At 44.2% G+C, this 17,862-nt stretch overlaps 1 protein-coding gene and 9 non-coding genes across 10 annotated transcripts in view; 1 reads left to right on the top strand and 9 right to left on the bottom strand.

The window, feature by feature from the left end:
• The window catches only part of LOC139239972 (gastrula zinc finger protein XlCGF7.1-like), a 120,977-nt gene that overhangs the window by 14,878 nt on the left and 88,237 nt on the right, over positions 1-17,862 (top strand). The gene's annotated exons all lie outside the window — the stretch shown is intronic.
• On the bottom strand, positions 1,263-1,334 carry trnae-uuc (transfer RNA glutamic acid (anticodon UUC)). The gene has a single exon. It is a non-coding gene; the product is annotated as a tRNA-Glu (tRNA).
• Positions 3,535-3,606, bottom strand: trnae-uuc (transfer RNA glutamic acid (anticodon UUC)). The gene has a single exon. It is a non-coding gene; the product is annotated as a tRNA-Glu (tRNA).
• Positions 5,807-5,878, bottom strand: trnae-uuc (transfer RNA glutamic acid (anticodon UUC)). Its single transcript has one exon. It is a non-coding gene; the product is annotated as a tRNA-Glu (tRNA).
• On the bottom strand, positions 8,215-8,286 carry trnae-uuc (transfer RNA glutamic acid (anticodon UUC)). The gene has a single exon. It is a non-coding gene; the product is annotated as a tRNA-Glu (tRNA).
• Positions 10,487-10,558, bottom strand: trnae-uuc (transfer RNA glutamic acid (anticodon UUC)). The gene has a single exon. It is a non-coding gene; the product is annotated as a tRNA-Glu (tRNA).
• On the bottom strand, positions 11,101-11,175 carry trnai-aau (transfer RNA isoleucine (anticodon AAU)). The gene has a single exon. It is a non-coding gene; the product is annotated as a tRNA-Ile (tRNA).
• Positions 12,759-12,830, bottom strand: trnae-uuc (transfer RNA glutamic acid (anticodon UUC)). Its single transcript has one exon. It is a non-coding gene; the product is annotated as a tRNA-Glu (tRNA).
• On the bottom strand, positions 15,166-15,237 carry trnae-uuc (transfer RNA glutamic acid (anticodon UUC)). Its single transcript has one exon. It is a non-coding gene; the product is annotated as a tRNA-Glu (tRNA).
• trnae-uuc (transfer RNA glutamic acid (anticodon UUC)) lies at positions 17,438-17,509 on the bottom strand. The gene has a single exon. It is a non-coding gene; the product is annotated as a tRNA-Glu (tRNA).

Raw genomic sequence — 17,862 nt, 5'->3', positions numbered from 1 at the left:
CGGGGCAATGGGTCCCAAACATATCTCGGAGCTCAGGTTGTGTTACTGTAATGTATAATGATACCGAAAATCTTAATGCTCATATTCCGGTATCACTGACCACGATCTTGGCACCCGCCCACTCAGTCCTCATTTCGGGGCAATGGGTCCCAAACACATCTCGGAGCTCAGGTTGTGTTACTGTAATGTATAATGATACCGAAAATCTTAATGCTCATATTCCGTTATCACTGACCACGATCTTCGCAGTGGTGTTGCTAAGTTCAAAATGTGTATTTTTTCGCACTGGCAATGAATTGACTGATATCTGTGCTGTGAGCAACTAGGTTTATTTGGGTGATGTCGTGCAAGAACGTAATGGAAGCCTAATTATAATGGTGATTGTTCTCACACTGCAGTTAAAAGTTGGCAAACTTACAGTGTCAATTAGCAATTCTTGTTCCATATGTTGATATAATGTTCTGCTGAAGTGTTCATAAAGAACCAAAGCTTGCACAACAGGCTCGATCTCACCGTCTTGAAGACACAGCGAAATATACTAGAGAGTGTATAAGTGTTTGAGAACATAAAAGATCAGTAAAATACCCCGTTCTTTTCTCGACACTGGTGGGCTGTGAAAGAGAGACGGGCCGAAGTCCCACTTAGCTGCACTGAACTGAGCCAAGGTGAAATTATAACAGTTTCAGTTCATAGCAGTGCTATGCTGAAGAGAGATAAGTGTCGCGAATCAAGGAGAGATTTAACAATACTGATGTTGAATGTCGGTTAGATCAAGCACTCCATGAATTCTCTGCTGGGAAATTCAGAGATTGTAAATCGCCTGTGAACGCTAAACATAGACACACAGTGAGCCAATGTGCAATATAGGAGGGGCCCAGGCCAAATGAATGTTCAGAATAAGTGATCAGTGCCCATGGCCCAGGCATTCACTGATTCCAGTCTTGCACACATTGCTAAGTTTAAAATGCTGAATATTTCCACACTGGCAATGCATTGACAGATGGTAAGCTAGAGTGATGTGCTGCAAAAATGTACACGGAAGGCTAAAGTTAGCCATGATTGGCAACATTTACGGTGTCAATCAGCACTTGTTGAGCGAGATCTCCTCATTTACTGCTGACTTTAAAACGGAAAGCACAGAAGTGTATGCTGTATCACTGCAACGAATGATGCGCTGCTGATGGTTGGGGCATGCAAGAGTGCAGTGAGCTGTAAATTTGTTCAGGAAGAGCCTTGCAGTTCAAACGGGCGAAAATACAATGTTCCCTGACCGGGAATCGAACCCGGGCCGCAGCGGTGAAAGCGCCGAATCCTAACCACTAGACCACCAGGGAAGCTGCTACACGTTTGCTTGCCAACAAGCAGACCAACACAGTCTTTCCTGCTTGCTCCTTCCAAATTCTCACCACATTCGCACCAGGTCAAACTGTTCGCAGCAAATGGCATTTTTTGTGGAGAACACCAAAGATATGTCCGCGCATCGACAGCATCACGTGCGGGTAGGCATCCACTGAAATCTATTTCATTCTGTCCTTTTCTCGGGATTTTTCACTCTTGGTGCCGGGTGAACATTTCATTTGGTGTTTTTGTCCTGAACTGCAGTCTTTTGCCCATCTCCAGGCGACAGAACCGTTCTGTCTGTCTGTTCCGACTTTTGAGCATTTACGGGAACAGGCCTGCGGTTCATCATTTACCAGCAAACCAAGAAACAGAAATAAACAGAAAGATGTGCCTCTCCACCCCGTCGGCAAAGAAGCAATGACTGTTATTCCAAATAATTCCCAACCCTTGGGATTCTGTGTGGGTTTGTTTCATTACAAAGATTTGATTTTCAACGTGACTAAAAACCGAATAAAAATTATGGAAAACACTGGAATGGCCCGCACGGGGATCGAACCCGCGACCTTGTCGTTATTAGCACCACGCACTCACCAACTAAGCTAACCGGCCACAAATTGTGTTACCGTTGCGTGAAAGCTCAGTCTGCGGGGATTGTGTTTCCAACTCACACTGGATGTTAGATTTACTGCATAAACATTGAACACATCACATCGCTTAAACATTGTTCACTGTTCATCTACAACACTGCGCAACGTGTAAAGAGAACGTAACAGAAAAAGAGCGCTAAATCTAAAAACAATTCACGTTGAAAATTATTATCAAGCAACCGCTGAACAACCCACTGTCCCGATATAAAATCAGCCACTCCCCTTAGAATGAAGGAAACGCGAAATAACCAGAAATTGCTGAAACAGGGAATTGAACCAGGAACCATCGGGATCTTCAGTCAAACGCCTGAACAACTGAACTATTTCGGCCTGACAGTGACCGAAGCAAAGTTTTTTCACACCTTTTTGAAAGAAAACCTGACCCCGGAATGAATTGCCCCGCCCACTCAGTCCTCATTTCGGGGCAATGGGTCCCAAACACATCTCGGAGCTCAGGTTGTGTTACTGTAATGTATAATGATACCGAAAATCTTAATGCTCATCTTCCGTTATCACTGACCACGATCTTGGCAGTGGTGTTGCTAAGTTCAAAATGTGTATTTTTTCGCACTGGCAATGAATTGACTGATATCTGTGCTGTGAGCAACTAGGTTTCTTTGGCTGATGTCGTGCAAGAACGTAATGGAAGCCTAATTATAATGGTGATTGTTCTCACACTGCAGTTAAAAGTTGGCAAACTTACAGTGTCAATTAGCAATTCTTGTTCCATATGTTGATTTAATGTTCTGATGAAGTGTTCATAAAGAAACAAAGCTTGCACAACAGGCTCGATCTCACCATCTTGAAGACACAGTGAAATATACTGGAGAGTGTATAAGTGTTTGAGAACATAAAATATCAGTAAAATACCCCGTTCTTTTCTCGACACTGGTGGGCTGTGAAAGGGAGACGGGCCGAAGTCCCACTTAGCCGCACTGAACCGAGCCAAGGTGAAATTATAACAGGTTCAGTTCATAGCAGTGCTATGCTGAAGAGAGATAAGTGTCGCGAATCAAGGAGAGATTTAACAATACTGATGTTGAATGTCGGTTAGATCAAGCACTCCATGAATTCTCTGCTGGGAAATTCAGAGATTGTAAATCACCTGTGAACGCTAAACATAGACACACAGTGAGCCAATGTGCAATATAGGAGGGGCCCAGGCCAAATGAATGTTCAGAATAAGTGATCAGTGCCCATGGCCCAGGCATTCACTGATTCCAGTCTTGCACACGTTGCTAAGTTTAAAATGCTGAATATTTCCACACTGGCAATGCATTGACAGATGGTAAGCTAGAGTGATGTCCCGCAAAAATGTACACGGAAGGCTAAAGTTAGCCATGATTGGCAACATTTACGGTGTCAATCAGCACTTGTTGAGCGAGATCTCCTCATTTACTGCTGACTTTAAAACGGAAGGCACAGAAGTGTATGCTGTATCACTACAACGAATGATGCGCCACTGATGGTTGGGGCAGCAAGAGTGCAGTGAGCTGTAAATTTGTTCAGAAAGAGCCTTGCAGTTCAAACGGGCGAAAATACAATGTTCCCTGACCGGGAATCGAACCCGGGCCGCAGCGGTGAAAGCGCCGAATCCTAACCACTAGACCACCAGGGAAGCTGCTACACGTTTGCTTGCCAACAAGCAGACCAACACAGTCTTTCCTGCTTGCTTCTTCCAAATTCTCACCACTTTCGCGCCAGGTCAAACTTTTCGGAGCAAATGGCATTTTTTGTGGAGAACACCAAAGATATGTCCGCGCATCGACAGCATCACGTGCGGGTAGGCATCCACTGAAATCTATTTCATTCTGTCCTTTTCTCGGGATTTTTCACTCTTGGTGCCGGGTGAACATTTCATTTGGTGTTTTTGTCCTGAACTGCAGTCTTTTGCCCATCTCCAGGCGACAGAACCGTTCTGTCTGTCTGTTCCGACTTTTGAGCATTCACGGGAACAGGACTGCGGTTCATCGTTTATCAGCAAACCAAGAAACAGAAGTAAACAGAAAGATGTGCCTCTCCACCCCGTCGGCAAAGAAGCAATGACTGTTATTCCAAATAATGCCCAACCCTTGGGATTCTGTGTGGATTTGTTTCATTATAAAGATTTGATTTTCAACGTGATTAAAAACTGAATAAAAATTATGGAAAACACTGGAATTGCCCGCACGGGGATCGAACCCGCAACCTTGCCGTTATTAGCACCATGCTCTAACCCACTAAGCTAACCGGCCACAAATTGTGCTAACGTTGCGTGAAAGCTCAGTCTGCGGGAATTGTGTTTCCAACTCACACTGGATGTTAGATTTACTGCATAAACATTGAACACATCACATCGCTTAAACATTGTTCACTGTTCATCTACAACACTGCGCAACGTGTAAATAGAACGCAACAGAAAAAGAGCTCTAAATCTAAAAACAATTCACGTTGAAAATTATTATCACGCAACCGCTGAACAACCCACTGTCCCGATATAAAATCAGCCACTCCCCTTAGAATGAAGGAAACGCGAAATAACCAGAAATTGATGAAACAGGGAATTGAACCAGGAACCATCGGGATCTTCAGTCAAACGCCTTCCCAACTGAACTATTTCGGCCTGACAGTGACCGAAGCAAAGTTTTTTCACACCTTTTTGAAAGAAAACCTGACCCCGCAATGAATTGCCCCGCCCACTCAGTCCTCATTTCGGGGCAATGGGTCCCAAACACATCTCGGAGCTCAGGTTGTGTTACTGTAATGTATAATGATACCGAAAATCTTAATGCTCATGTTCCGTTATCACTGACCACGATCTTGGCAGTGGTGTTGCTAAGTTCAAAATGTGTATTTTTTCGCACTGGCAATGAATTGACTGATATCTGTGCTGTGAGCAACTAGGTTTCTTTGGGTGATGTCGTGCAAGAACGTAATGGAAGCCTAATTATAATGGTGATTGTTCTCACAGTGCAGTTAAAAGTTGGCAAACTTACAGTGTCAATTAGCAATTCTTGTTCCATATGTTGATTTAATGTTCTGATGAAGTGTTCATAAAGAAACAAAGCTTGCACAACAGGCTCGATCTCACCGTCTTGAAGACACAGTGAAATATACTGGAGAGTGTATAAGTGTTTGAGAACATAAAATATCAGTAAAATACCCCGTTCTTTTCTCGACACTGGTGGGCTGTGAAAGGTAGACGGGCCGAAGTCCCACTTAGCCGCACTGAACTGAGCCAAGGTGAAATTATAACAGGTTCAGTTCATAGCAGTGCTATGCTGAAGAGAGATAAGTGTCGCAAATCAAGGAGAGATTTAACAATACTGATGTTGAATGTCGGTTAGATCAAGCACTCCATGAATTCTCTGCTGGGAAATTCAGAGATTGTAAATCGCCTGTGAACGCTAAACATAGACACACAGTGAGCCAATGTGCAATATAGGAGGGGCCCAGGCCAAATGAATGTTCCGAATAAGTGATCAGTGCCCATGGCCCAGGCATTCACTGATTCCAGTCTTGCACACGTTGCTAAGTTTAAAATGCTGAATATTTCCACACTGGCAATGCATTGACAGATGGTAAGCTAGAGTGATGTGCCGCAAAAATGTACACGCAAGGCTAAAGTTAGCCATGATTGCCAACATTTACGGTTTCAATCAGGACTTGTTGAGCGAGATCTCCACATTTTCTGCTGACTTTAAAACGGAAGGCACAGAAGTGCATGCTGTATCACTACAACGAATGATGCGCTGCTGATGGTTGGGGCAGCAAGAATGCAGTGAGCTGTAAATTTGTTCAGGAACAGCCTTGCAGTTCAAACGGGCGAAAATACAATGTTCCCTGACCGGGAATCCAACCCGGGCCGCAGCGGTGAAAGCGCCGAATCCTAACCACTAGACCACCAGGGAAGCTGCTACACGTTTGCTTGCCAACAAGCAGACCAACACAGTCTTTCCTGCTTGCTCCTTCCAAATTCTCACCACATTCGCGCCAGGTCAAACGGTTCGTAGCAAATGGCATTTTTTGTGGAGAACACAAAAGATTTGTCCGCGCATCGACAGCATCACGTGCGGGTAGGCATCCACTGAAATCTATTTCTTTCTGTCCTTTTCTCGGGATTTTTCACTCTCGGTGCCGGGTGAACATTTCATTTGGTGTTTTTGTCCTGAACTGCAGTCTTTTGCCCATCTCCAGGCGACAGAACCGTTCTGTCTGTCTGTTCCTACTTTTGAGCATTTACGGGAACAGGCCTCCGGTTCATCGTTTATCAGCAAACCAAGAAACACAAATAAACAGAAAGATGTGCCTCTCCACCCCGTCGGCAAAGAAGCAATGACTGTTATTCCAAATAATTCCCAACCCTTGGGATTCTGTGTGGATTTGTTTCATTATAAAGATTTGATTTTTAACGTGACTAAAAAACGAATAAAAATTATGAAAATCACTGGAATGGTCCATAAGGGGATCGAACCCGCGACCTTGCCGTTATTAGCACCACGCTCTAACCCACTAAGCTAACCGGCCACAAATTGTACTAACGTTGCGTGAAAGCTCAGTCTGCGGGGATTGTGTTTCCAACTCACACTGGATGTCAGATTCACTGCATAAACATTGAACACATCACATCGCTTAAACATTGTTCACTGTTCATCTACAACACTGCGCAACATGTAAATAGAACGTAACAGAAAAAGAGCGCTAAATCTAAAAACAATTCACGTTGAAAATTATTATCACGCAACCGCTGAACAACCCACTGTCCCGATATAAAATCAGCCACTCCCCTTAGAATGAAGGAAACGCGAAATAACCAGAAATTGATGAAACAGGGAATTGAACCAGGAACCATCTGGATCTTCAGTCAAACGCCTTCCCAACTGAACTATTTCGGCCTGACAGTGACCGAATCAAAGTTTTCTCACACCTTTTTGAAAGAAAACCTGACCGCGGAATGAATTGCCCCGCCCACTCAGTCCTCATTTCGGGGCAATGGGTCCCAAACATATCTCGGAGCTCAGGTTGTGTTACTGTAATGTATAATGATACCGAAAATCTTAATGCTCATATTCCGGTATCACTGACCACGATCTTGGCACCCGCCCACTCAGTCCTCATTTCGGGGCAATGGGTCCCAAACACATCTCGGAGCTCAGGTTGTGTTACTGTAATGTATAATGATACCGAAAATCTTAATGCTCATATTCCGTTATCACTGACCACGATCTTCGCAGTGGTGTTGCTAAGTTCAAAATGTGTATTTTTTCGCACTGGCAATGAATTGACTGATATCTGTGCTGTGAGCAACTAGGTTTATTTGGGTGATGTCGTGCAAGAACGTAATGGAAGCCTAATTATAATGGTGATTGTTCTCACACTGCAGTTAAAAGTTGGCAAACTTACAGTGTCAATTAGCAATTCTTGTTCCATATGTTGATATAATGTTCTGCTGAAGTGTTCATAAAGAACCAAAGCTTGCACAACAGGCTCGATCTCACCGTCTTGAAGACACAGCGAAATATACTAGAGAGTGTATAAGTGTTTGAGAACATAAAAGATCAGTAAAATACCCCGTTCTTTTCTCGACACTGGTGGGCTGTGAAAGAGAGACGGGCCGAAGTCCCACTTAGCTGCACTGAACTGAGCCAAGGTGAAATTATAACAGTTTCAGTTCATAGCAGTGCTATGCTGAAGAGAGATAAGTGTCACGAATCAAGGAGAGATTTAACAATACTGATGTTGAATGTCGGTTAGATCAAGCACTCCATGAATTCTAAGCTGGGAAATTCAGAGATTGTAAATCGCCTGTGAACGCTAAACATAGACACACAGTGAGCCAATGTGCAATATAGGAGGGGCCCAGGCCAAATGAATGTTCAGAATAAGTGATCAGTGCCCATGGCCCAGGCATTCACTGATTCCAGTCTTGCACACATTGCTAAGTTTAAAATGCTGAATATTTCCACACTGGCAATGCATTGACAGATGGTAAGCTAGAGTGATGTGCTGCAAAAATGTACACGGAAGGCTAAAGTTAGCCATGATTGGCAACATTTACGGTGTCAATCAGCACTTGTTGAGCGAGATCTCCTCATTTACTGCTGACTTTAAAACGGAAAGCACAGAAGTGTATGCTGTATCACTGCAACGAATGATGCGCTGCTGATGGTTGGGGCATGCAAGAGTGCAGTGAGCTGTAAATTTGTTCAGGAAGAGCCTTGCAGTTCAAACGGGCGAAAATACAATGTTCCCTGACCGGGAATCGAACCCGGGCCGCAGCGGTGAAAGCGCCGAATCCTAACCACTAGACCACCAGGGAAGCTGCTACACGTTTGCTTGCCAACAAGCAGACCAACACAGTCTTTCCTGCTTGCTCCTTCCAAATTCTCACCACATTCGCACCAGGTCAAACTGTTCGCAGCAAATGGCATTTTTTGTGGAGAACACCAAAGATATGTCCGCGCATCGACAGCATCACGTGCGGGTAGGCATCCACTGAAATCTATTTCATTCTGTCCTTTTCTCGGGATTTTTCACTCTTGGTGCCGGGTGAACATTTCATTTGGAGTTTTTGTCCTGAACTGCAGTCTTTTGCCCATCTCCAGGCGACAGAACCGTTCTGTCTGTCTGTTCCGACTTTTGAGCATTTACGGGAACAGGCCTGCGGTTCATCATTTACCAGCAAACCAAGAAACAGAAATAAACAGAAAGATGTGCCTCTCCACCCCGTCGGCAAAGAAGCAATGACTGTTATTCCAAATAATTCCCAACCCTTGGGATTCTGTGTGGGTTTGTTTCATTACAAAGATTTGATTTTCAACGTGACTAAAAACCGAATAAAAATTATGGAAAACACTGGAATGGCCCGCACGGGGATCGAACCCGCGACCTTGTCGTTATTAGCACCACGCACTCACCAACTAAGCTAACCGGCCACAAATTGTGTTACCGTTGCGTGAAAACTCAGTCTGCGGGGATTGTGTTTCCAACTCACACTGGATGTTAGATTTACTGCATAAACATTGAACACATCACATCGCTTAAACATTGTTCACTGTTCATCTACAACACTGCGCAACGTGTAAAGAGAACGTAACAGAAAAAGAGCGCTAAATCTAAAAACAATTCACGTTGAAAATTATTATCAAGCAACCGCTGAACAACCCACTGTCCCGATATAAAATCAGCCACTCCCCTTAGAATGAAGGAAACGCGAAATAACCAGAAATTGCTGAAACAGGGAATTGAACCAGGAACCATCGGGATCTTCAGTCAAACGCCTGAACAACTGAACTATTTCGGCCTGACAGTGACCGAAGCAAAGTTTTTTCACACCTTTTTGAAAGAAAACCTGACCCCGGAATGAATTGCCCCGCCCACTCAGTCCTCATTTCGGGGCAATGGGTCCCAAACACATCTCGGAGCTCAGGTTGTGTTACTGTAATGTATAATGATACCGAAAATCTTAATGCTCATCTTCCGTTATCACTGACCACGATCTTGGCAGTGGTGTTGCTAAGTTCAAAATGTGTATTTTTTCGCACTGGCAATGAATTGACTGATATCTGTGCTGTGAGCAACTAGGTTTCTTTGGCTGATGTCGTGCAAGAACGTAATGGAAGCCTAATTATAATGGTGATTGTTCTCACACTGCAGTTAAAAGTTGGCAAACTTACAGTGTCAATTAGCAATTCTTGTTCCATATGTTGATTTAATGTTCTGATGAAGTGTTCATAAAGAAACAAAGCTTGCACAACAGGCTCGATCTCACCGTCTTGAAGACACAGTGAAATATACTGGAGAGTGTATAAGTGTTTGAGAACATAAAATATCAGTAAAATACCCCGTTCTTTTCTCGACACTGGTGGGCTGTGAAAGGGAGACGGGCCGAAGTCCCACTTAGCCGCACTGAACCGAGCCAAGGTGAAATTATAACAGGTTCAGTTCATAGCAGTGCTATGCTGAAGAGAGATAAGTGTTGCAAATCAAGGAGAGATTTAACAATACTGATGTTGAATGTCGGTTAGATCAAGCACTCCATGAATTCTCTGCTGGGAAATTCAGAGATTGTAAATCGCCTGTGAACGCTAAACATAGACACACAGTGAGCCAATGTGCAATATAGGAGGGGCCCAGGCCAAATGAATGTTCAGAATAAGTGATCAGTGCCCATGGCCCAGGCATTCACTGATTCCAGTCTTGCACACGTTGCTAAGTTTAAAATGCTGAATATTTCCACACCGGCAATGCATTGACAGATGGTAAGCTAGAGTGATGTCCCGCAAAAATGTACACGGAAGGCTAAAGTTAGCCATGATTGGCAACATTTACGGTGTCAATCAGCACTTGTTGAGCGAGATCTCCTCATTTACTGCTGACTTTAAAACGGAAGGCACAGAAGTGTATGCTGTATCACTACAACGAATGATGCGCCACTGATGGTTGGGGCAGCAAGAGTGCAGTGAGCTGTAAATTTGTTCAGAAAGAGCCTTGCAGTTCAAACGGGCGAAAATACAATGTTCCCTGACCGGGAATCGAACCCGGGCCGCAGCGGTGAAAGCGCCGAATCCTAACCACTACACCACCAGGGAAGCTGCTACACGTTTGCTTGCCAACAAGCAGACCAACACAGTCTTTCCTGCTTGCTTCTTCCAAATTCTCACCACTTTCGCGCCAGGTCAAACTTTTCGGAGCAAATGGCATTTTTTGTGGAGAACACCAAAGATATGTCCGCGCATCGACAGCATCACGTGCGGGTAGGCATCCACTGAAATCTATTTCATTCTGTCCTTTTCTCGGGATTTTTCACTCTTGGTGCCGGGTGAACATTTCATTTGGTGTTTTTGTCCTGAACTGCAGTCTTTTGCCCATCTCCAGGCGACAGAACCGTTCTGTCTGTCTGTTCCGACTTTTGAGCATTCACGGGAACAGGACTGCGGTTCATCGTTTATCAGCAAACCAAGAAACAGAAGTAAACAGAAAGATGTGCCTCTCCACCCCGTCGGCAAAGAAGCAATGACTGTTATTCCAAATAATGCCCAACCCTTGGGATTCTGTGTGGATTTGTTTCATTATAAAGATTTGATTTTCAACGTGATTAAAAACTGAATAAAAATTATGGAAAACACTGGAATTGCCCGCACGGGGATCGAACCCGCGACCTTGCCGTTATTAGCACCATGCTCTAACCCACTAAGCTAACCGGCCACAAATTGTGCTAACGTTGCGTGAAAGCTCAGTCTGCGGGAATTGTGTTTCCAACTCACACTGGATGTTAGATTTACTGCATAAACATTGAACACATCACATCGCTTAAACATTGTTCACTGTTCATCTACAACACTGCGCAACGTGTAAATAGAACGCAACAGAAAAAGAGCTCTAAATCTAAAAACAATTCACGTTGAAAATTATTATCACGCAACCGCTGAACAACCCACTGTCCCGATATAAAATCAGCCACTCCCCTTAGAATGAAGGAAACGCGAAATAACCAGAAATTGATGAAACAGGGAATTGAACCAGGAACCATCGGGATCTTCAGTCAAACGCCTTCCCAACTGAACTATTTCGGCCTGACAGTGACCGAAGCAAAGTTTTTTCACACCTTTTTGAAAGAAAACCTGACCCCGCAATGAATTGCCCCGCCCACTCAGTCCTCATTTCGGGGCAATGGGTCCCAAACACATCTCGGAGCTCAGGTTGTGTTACTGTAATGTATAATGATACCGAAAATCTTAATGCTCATGTTCCGTTATCACTGACCACGATCTTGGCAGTGGTGTTGCTAAGTTCAAAATGTGTATTTTTTCGCACTGGCAATGAATTGACTGATATCTGTGCTGTGAGCAACTAGGTTTCTTTGGGTGATGTCGTGCAAGAACGTAATGGAAGCCTAATTATAATGGTGATTGTTCTCACAGTGCAGTTAAAAGTTGGCAAACTTACAGTGTCAATTAGCAATTCTTGTTCCATATGTTGATTTAATGTTCTGATGAAGTGTTCATAAAGAAACAAAGCTTGCACAACAGGCTCGATCTCACCGTCTTGAAGACACAGTGAAATATACTGGAGAGTGTATAAGTGTTTGAGAACATAAAATATCAGTAAAATACCCCGTTCTTTTCTCGACACTGGTGGGCTGTGAAAGGTAGACGGGCCGAAGTCCCACTTAGCCGCACTGAACTGAGCCAAGGTGAAATTATAACAGGTTCAGTTCATAGCAGTGCTATGCTGAAGAGAGATAAGTGTCGCAAATCAAGGAGAGATTTAACAATACTGATGTTGAATGTCGGTTAGATCAAGCACTCCATGAATTCTCTGCTGGGAAATTCAGAGATTGTAAATCGCCTGTGAACGCTAAACATAGACACACAGTGAGCCAATGTGCAATATAGGAGGGGCCCAGGCCAAATGAATGTTCCGAATATATGATCAGTGCCCATGGCCCAGGCATTCACTGATTCCAGTCTTGCACACGTTGCTAAGTTTAAAATGCTGAATATTTCCACACTGGCAATGCATTGACAGATGGTAAGCTAGAGTGATGTGCCGCAAAAATGTACACGCAAGGCTAAAGTTAGCCATGATTGCCAACATTTACGGTTTCAATCAGGACTTGTTGAGCGAGATCTCCACATTTTCTGCTGACTTTAAAACGGAAGGCACAGAAGTGCATGCTGTATCACTACAACGAATGATGCGCTGCTGATGGTTGGGGCAGCAAGAATGCAGTGAGCTGTAAATTTGTTCAGGAACAGCCTTGCAGTTCAAACGGGCGAAAATACAATGTTCCCTGACCGGGAATCCAACCCGGGCCGCAGCGGTGAAAGCGCCGAATCCTAACCACTAGACCACCAGGGAAGCTGCTACACGTTTGCTTGCCAACAAGCAGACCAACACAGTCTTTCCTGCTTGCTCCTTCCAAATTCTCACCACATTCGCGCCAGGTCAAACGGTTCGTAGCAAATGGCATTTTTTGTGGAGAACACAAAAGATTTGTCCGCGCATCGACAGCATCACGTGCGGGTAGGCATCCACTGAAATCTATTTCTTTCTGTCCTTTTCTCGGGATTTTTCACTCTCGGTGCCGGGTGAACATTTCATTTGGTGTTTTTGTCCTGAACTGCAGTCTTTTGCCCATCTCCAGGCGACAGAACCGTTCTGTCTGTCTGTTCCTACTTTTGAACATTTACGGGAACAGGCCTCCGGTTCATCGTTTATCAGCAAACCAAGAAACACAAATAAACAGAAAGATGTGCCTCTCCACCCCGTCGGCAAAGAAGCAATGACTGTTATTCCAAATAATTCCCAACCCTTGGGATTCTGTGTGGATTTGTTTCATTATAAAGATTTGATTTTTAACGTGACTAAAAAACGAATAAAAATTATGAAAATCACTGGAATGGTCCATAAGGGGATCGAACCCGCGACCTTGCCGTTATTAGCACCACGCTCTAACCCACTAAGCTAACCGGCCACAAATTGTACTAACGTTGCGTGAAAGCTCAGTCTGCGGGGATTGTGTTTCCAACTCACACTGGATGTCAGATTCACTGCATAAACATTGAACACATCACATCGCTTAAACATTGTTCACTGTTCATCTACAACACTGCGCAACGTGTAAATAGAACGTAACAGAAAAAGAGCGCTAAATCTAAAAACAATTCACGTTGAAAATTATTATCACGCAACCGCTGAACAACCCACTGTCCCGATATAAAATCAGCCACTCCCCTTAGAATGAAGGAAACGCGAAATAACCAGAAATTGATGAAACAGGGAATTGAACCAGGAACCATCTGGATCTTCAGTCAAACGCCTTCCCAACTGAACTATTTCGGCCTGACAGTGACCGAATCAAAGTTTTCTCACACCTTTTTGAAAGAAAACCTGACCCCGGAATGAATTGCCCCGCCCACTCAGTCCTCATTTCGGGGCAATGGGTCCCAAACACATCTCGGAGCTCAGGTTGTGTTACTGTAATGTATAATGATACCGAAAATCTTAATGCTCATATTCCGGTATCACTGACCACGATCTTGGCACCCGCCCACTCAATCCTCATTTCGGGGCAATGGGTCCCAAACACATCTCGGAGCTCAGGGTGTGTTACTGTAATGTATAATGATACCGAAAATCCTAATGCTCATCTTCCGTTATCACTGACCACGATCTTGGCAGTGGTGTTGCTAAGTTCAAAATGTGTATTTTTTCGCACTGGCAATGAATTGACTGATATCTGTGCTGTGAGCAACTAGGTTTCTTTGGCTGATGTCGTGCAAGAACGTAATGGAAGCCTAATTATAATGGTGATTGTTCTCACACTGCAGTTAAAAGTTGGCAAACTTACAGTGTCAATTAGCAATTCTTCTTCCATATGTTGATTTAATGTTCTGATAAAGTGTTCATAAAGAAACAAAGCTTGCACAACAGGCTCGATCTCACCGTCTTGAAGACACAGTGAAATATACTGGAGAGTGTATAAGTGTTTGAGAACATAAAATATCAGTAAAATACCCCGTTCTTTTCTCGACACTGGTGGGCTGTGAAAGGGAGACGGGCCGAAGTCCCACTTAGCCGCACTGAACCGAGCCAAGGTGAAATTATAACAGGTTCAGTTCATAGCAGTGCTATGCTGAAGAGAGATAAGTGTCGCGAATCAAGGAGAGATTTAACAATACTGATGTTGAATGTCGGTTAGATCAAGCACTCCATGAATTCTCTGCTGGGAAATTCAGAGATTGTAAATCGCCTGTGAACGCTAAACATAGACACACAGTGAGTCAATGTGCAATATAGGAGGGGCCCAGGCCAGATGAATGTTCAGAATAAGTGATCAGTGCCCATGGCCCAGGCATTCACTGATTCCAGTCTTGCACACGTTGCTAAGTTTAAAATGCTGAATATTTCCACACTGGCAATGCATTGACAGATGGTAAGCTAGAGTGATGTGCCGCAAAAATGTACACGGAAGGCTAAAGTTAGCCATGATTGGCAACATTTACGGTGTCAATCAGCACTTGTTGAGCGAGATCTCCTCATTTACTGCTGACTTTAAAACGGAAGGCACAGAAGTGTGTGCTGTATCACTACAACGAACGATGCGCCACTGATGGTTGGGGCAGCAAGAGTGCAGTGAGCTGTAAATTTGTTCAGGAAGAGCCTTGCAGTTCAAACGGGCGAAAATACAATGTTCCCTGACCGGGAATCGAACCCGGGCCGCAGCGGTGAAAGCGCCGAATCCTAACCACTAGACCACCAGGGAAGCTGCTACACCTTTGCTTGCCAACAAGCAGACCAACACAGTCTTTCCTGCTTGCTCCTTCCAAATTCTCACCACATTCGCGCCAGGTCAAACTTTTCGTAGCAAATGGCATTTTTTGTGGAGAACACCAAAGATATGTCCGCGCATCGACAGCATCACATGCGGGTAGGCATCCACTGAAATCTATTTCATTCTGTCCTTTTCTCGGGATTTTTCACTCTTGGTGCCGGGTGAACATTTCATTTGGTGTTTTTGTCCTGAACTGCAGTCTTTTGCCCATCTCCAGGCGACAGAACCGTTCTGTCTGTCTGTTCCGACTTTTGAACATTTACGGGAACAGGCCTGCGGTTCATCGTTTATCAGCAAACCAAGAAACAGAAATAAACAGAAAGATGTGCCTCTCCACCCCGTCGGCAAAGAAGCAATGACTGTTATTCCAAATAATGCCCAACCCTTGGGATTCTGTGTGGATTTGTTTCATTATAAAGATTTGATTTTCAACGTGACTAAAAACCGAATAAAAATTATGGAAAATACTGGAATGGCCCGCAGGGGGATGGAACCCACGACCTTGCCGTTATTAGCACCACGCTCTAACCAACTAAGCTAACCAGCCACAAATTGTGTTAACGTTGCGTGAAAGCTCAGTCTGCGGGGATTGTGTTTCCAACTCACACTGGATGTTAGATTTACTGCATAAACATTGAACACATCACATCGCTTAAACATTGTTCACTGTTCATCTACAACACTGCGCAACGTGCAAATAGAACGTAACAGAAAAAGAGCGCTAAATCTAAAAACAATTCACGTTGAAAATTATTATCACGCAAGCGCTGAAGAACCCACTGTCCCGATAGAAAATCAGCCACTCCCCTTAGAATGAAGGAAACGCGAAATAACCAGAAATTGCTGAAACAGGGAATTGAACCAGGAACCATCTGGACCTTCAGTCAAACGCCTTCCCAACTGAGCTATTTCGGCCTGACAGTGACCGAAGCAAAGTTTTTTCACACCTTTTTGAAAGAAAACCTGACCCCGGAATGAATTGCCCCGCCCACTCAGTCCTCATTTCGGGGCAATGGGTCCCAAACACATCTCGGAGCTCAGGTAGTGTTACTGTAATGTATAACGATACCGAAAATCTTAATGCTCATGTTCCGTTATCACTGACCACGATCTTGGCAGTGGTGTTGCTAAGTTCAAAATGTGTATTTTTTCGCACTGGCAATGAATTGACTGATATCTGTGCTGTGAGCAACTAGGTTTCTTTGGGTGATGTCGTGCAAGAACGTAATGGAAGCCTAATTATAATGGTGATTGTTCTCACACTGCAGTTAAAAGTTGGCAAACTTACAGTGTCAATTAGCAATTCTTGTTCCATATGTTGATTTAATGTTCTGCTGAAGTGTTCATAAAGAAACAAAGCTTGCACAACAGGCTCGACCTCACCGTCTTGAAGACACAGTGAAATATACTGGAGAGTGTATAAGTGTTTGAGAACATAAAATATCAGTAAAATGTCCCGTTCTTTTCTCGACACTGGTGGGCTGTGAAAGGGAGACGGGCCGAAGTCGCACTTAGCCGCACTGAACCGAGCCAAGGTGAAATTATAACAGGTTCAGTTCATAGCAGTGCTATGCTGAAGAGAGATAAGTGTCGCGAATCAAGGAGAGATTTAACAATACTGATGTTGAATGTCGGTTAGATCAAGCACTCCATGAATTCTCTGCTGGGAAATTCAGAGATTGTAAATCGCCTGTGAACGCTAAACATAGACACACAGTGAGTCAATGTGCAATATAGGAGGGGCCCAGGCCAGATGAATGTTCAGAATAAGTGATCAGTGCCCATGGCCCAGGCATTCACTGATTCCAGTCTTGCACACGTTGCTAAGTTTAAAATGCTGAATATTTCCACACTGGCAATGCATTGACAGATGGTAAGCTAGAGTGATGTGCCGCAAAAATGTACACGGAAGGCTAAAGTTAGCCATGATTGGCAACATTTACGGTGTCAATCAGCACTTGTTGAGCGAGATCTCCTCATTTACTGCTGACTTTAAAACGGAAGGCACAGAAGTGTATGCTGTATCACTACAACGAACGATGCGCCACTGATGGTTGGGGCAGCAAGAGTGCAGTGAGCTGTAAATTTGTTCAGGAAGAGCCTTGCAGTTCAAACGGGCGAATATACAATGTTCCCTGACCGGGAATCGAACCCGGGCCGCAGCGGTGAAAGCGCCGAATCCTAACCACTAGACCACCAGGGAAGCTGCTACACGTTTGCTTGCCAACAAGCAGACCAACACAGTCTTTCCTGCTTGCTCCTTCCAAATTCTCACCACATTCGCGCCAGGTCAAACTTTTCGTAGCAAATGGCATTTTTTGTGGAGAACACCAAATATATGTCCGCGCATCGACAGCATCACGTGCGGGTAGGCATCCACTGAAATCTATTTCATTCTGTCCTTTTCTCGGGATGTTTCACTCTTGGTGCCGGGTGAACATTTCATTTGGTGTTTTTGTCCTGAACTGCAGTCTTTTGCCCATCTCCAGGCGACAGAACCGTTCTGTCTGTCTGTTCCGACTTTTGAACATTTACGGGAACAGGCCTGCGGTTCAT

The sequence above is a fragment of the Pristiophorus japonicus genome, chromosome 29 (assembly GCF_044704955.1).
Source record: "Pristiophorus japonicus isolate sPriJap1 chromosome 29, sPriJap1.hap1, whole genome shotgun sequence".
NCBI lineage: Eukaryota > Metazoa > Chordata > Chondrichthyes > Pristiophoridae > Pristiophorus > Pristiophorus japonicus.
Note: the sequence above shows the minus strand (reverse complement) of the source record. Positions and strands in the feature narration are given on the sequence as shown.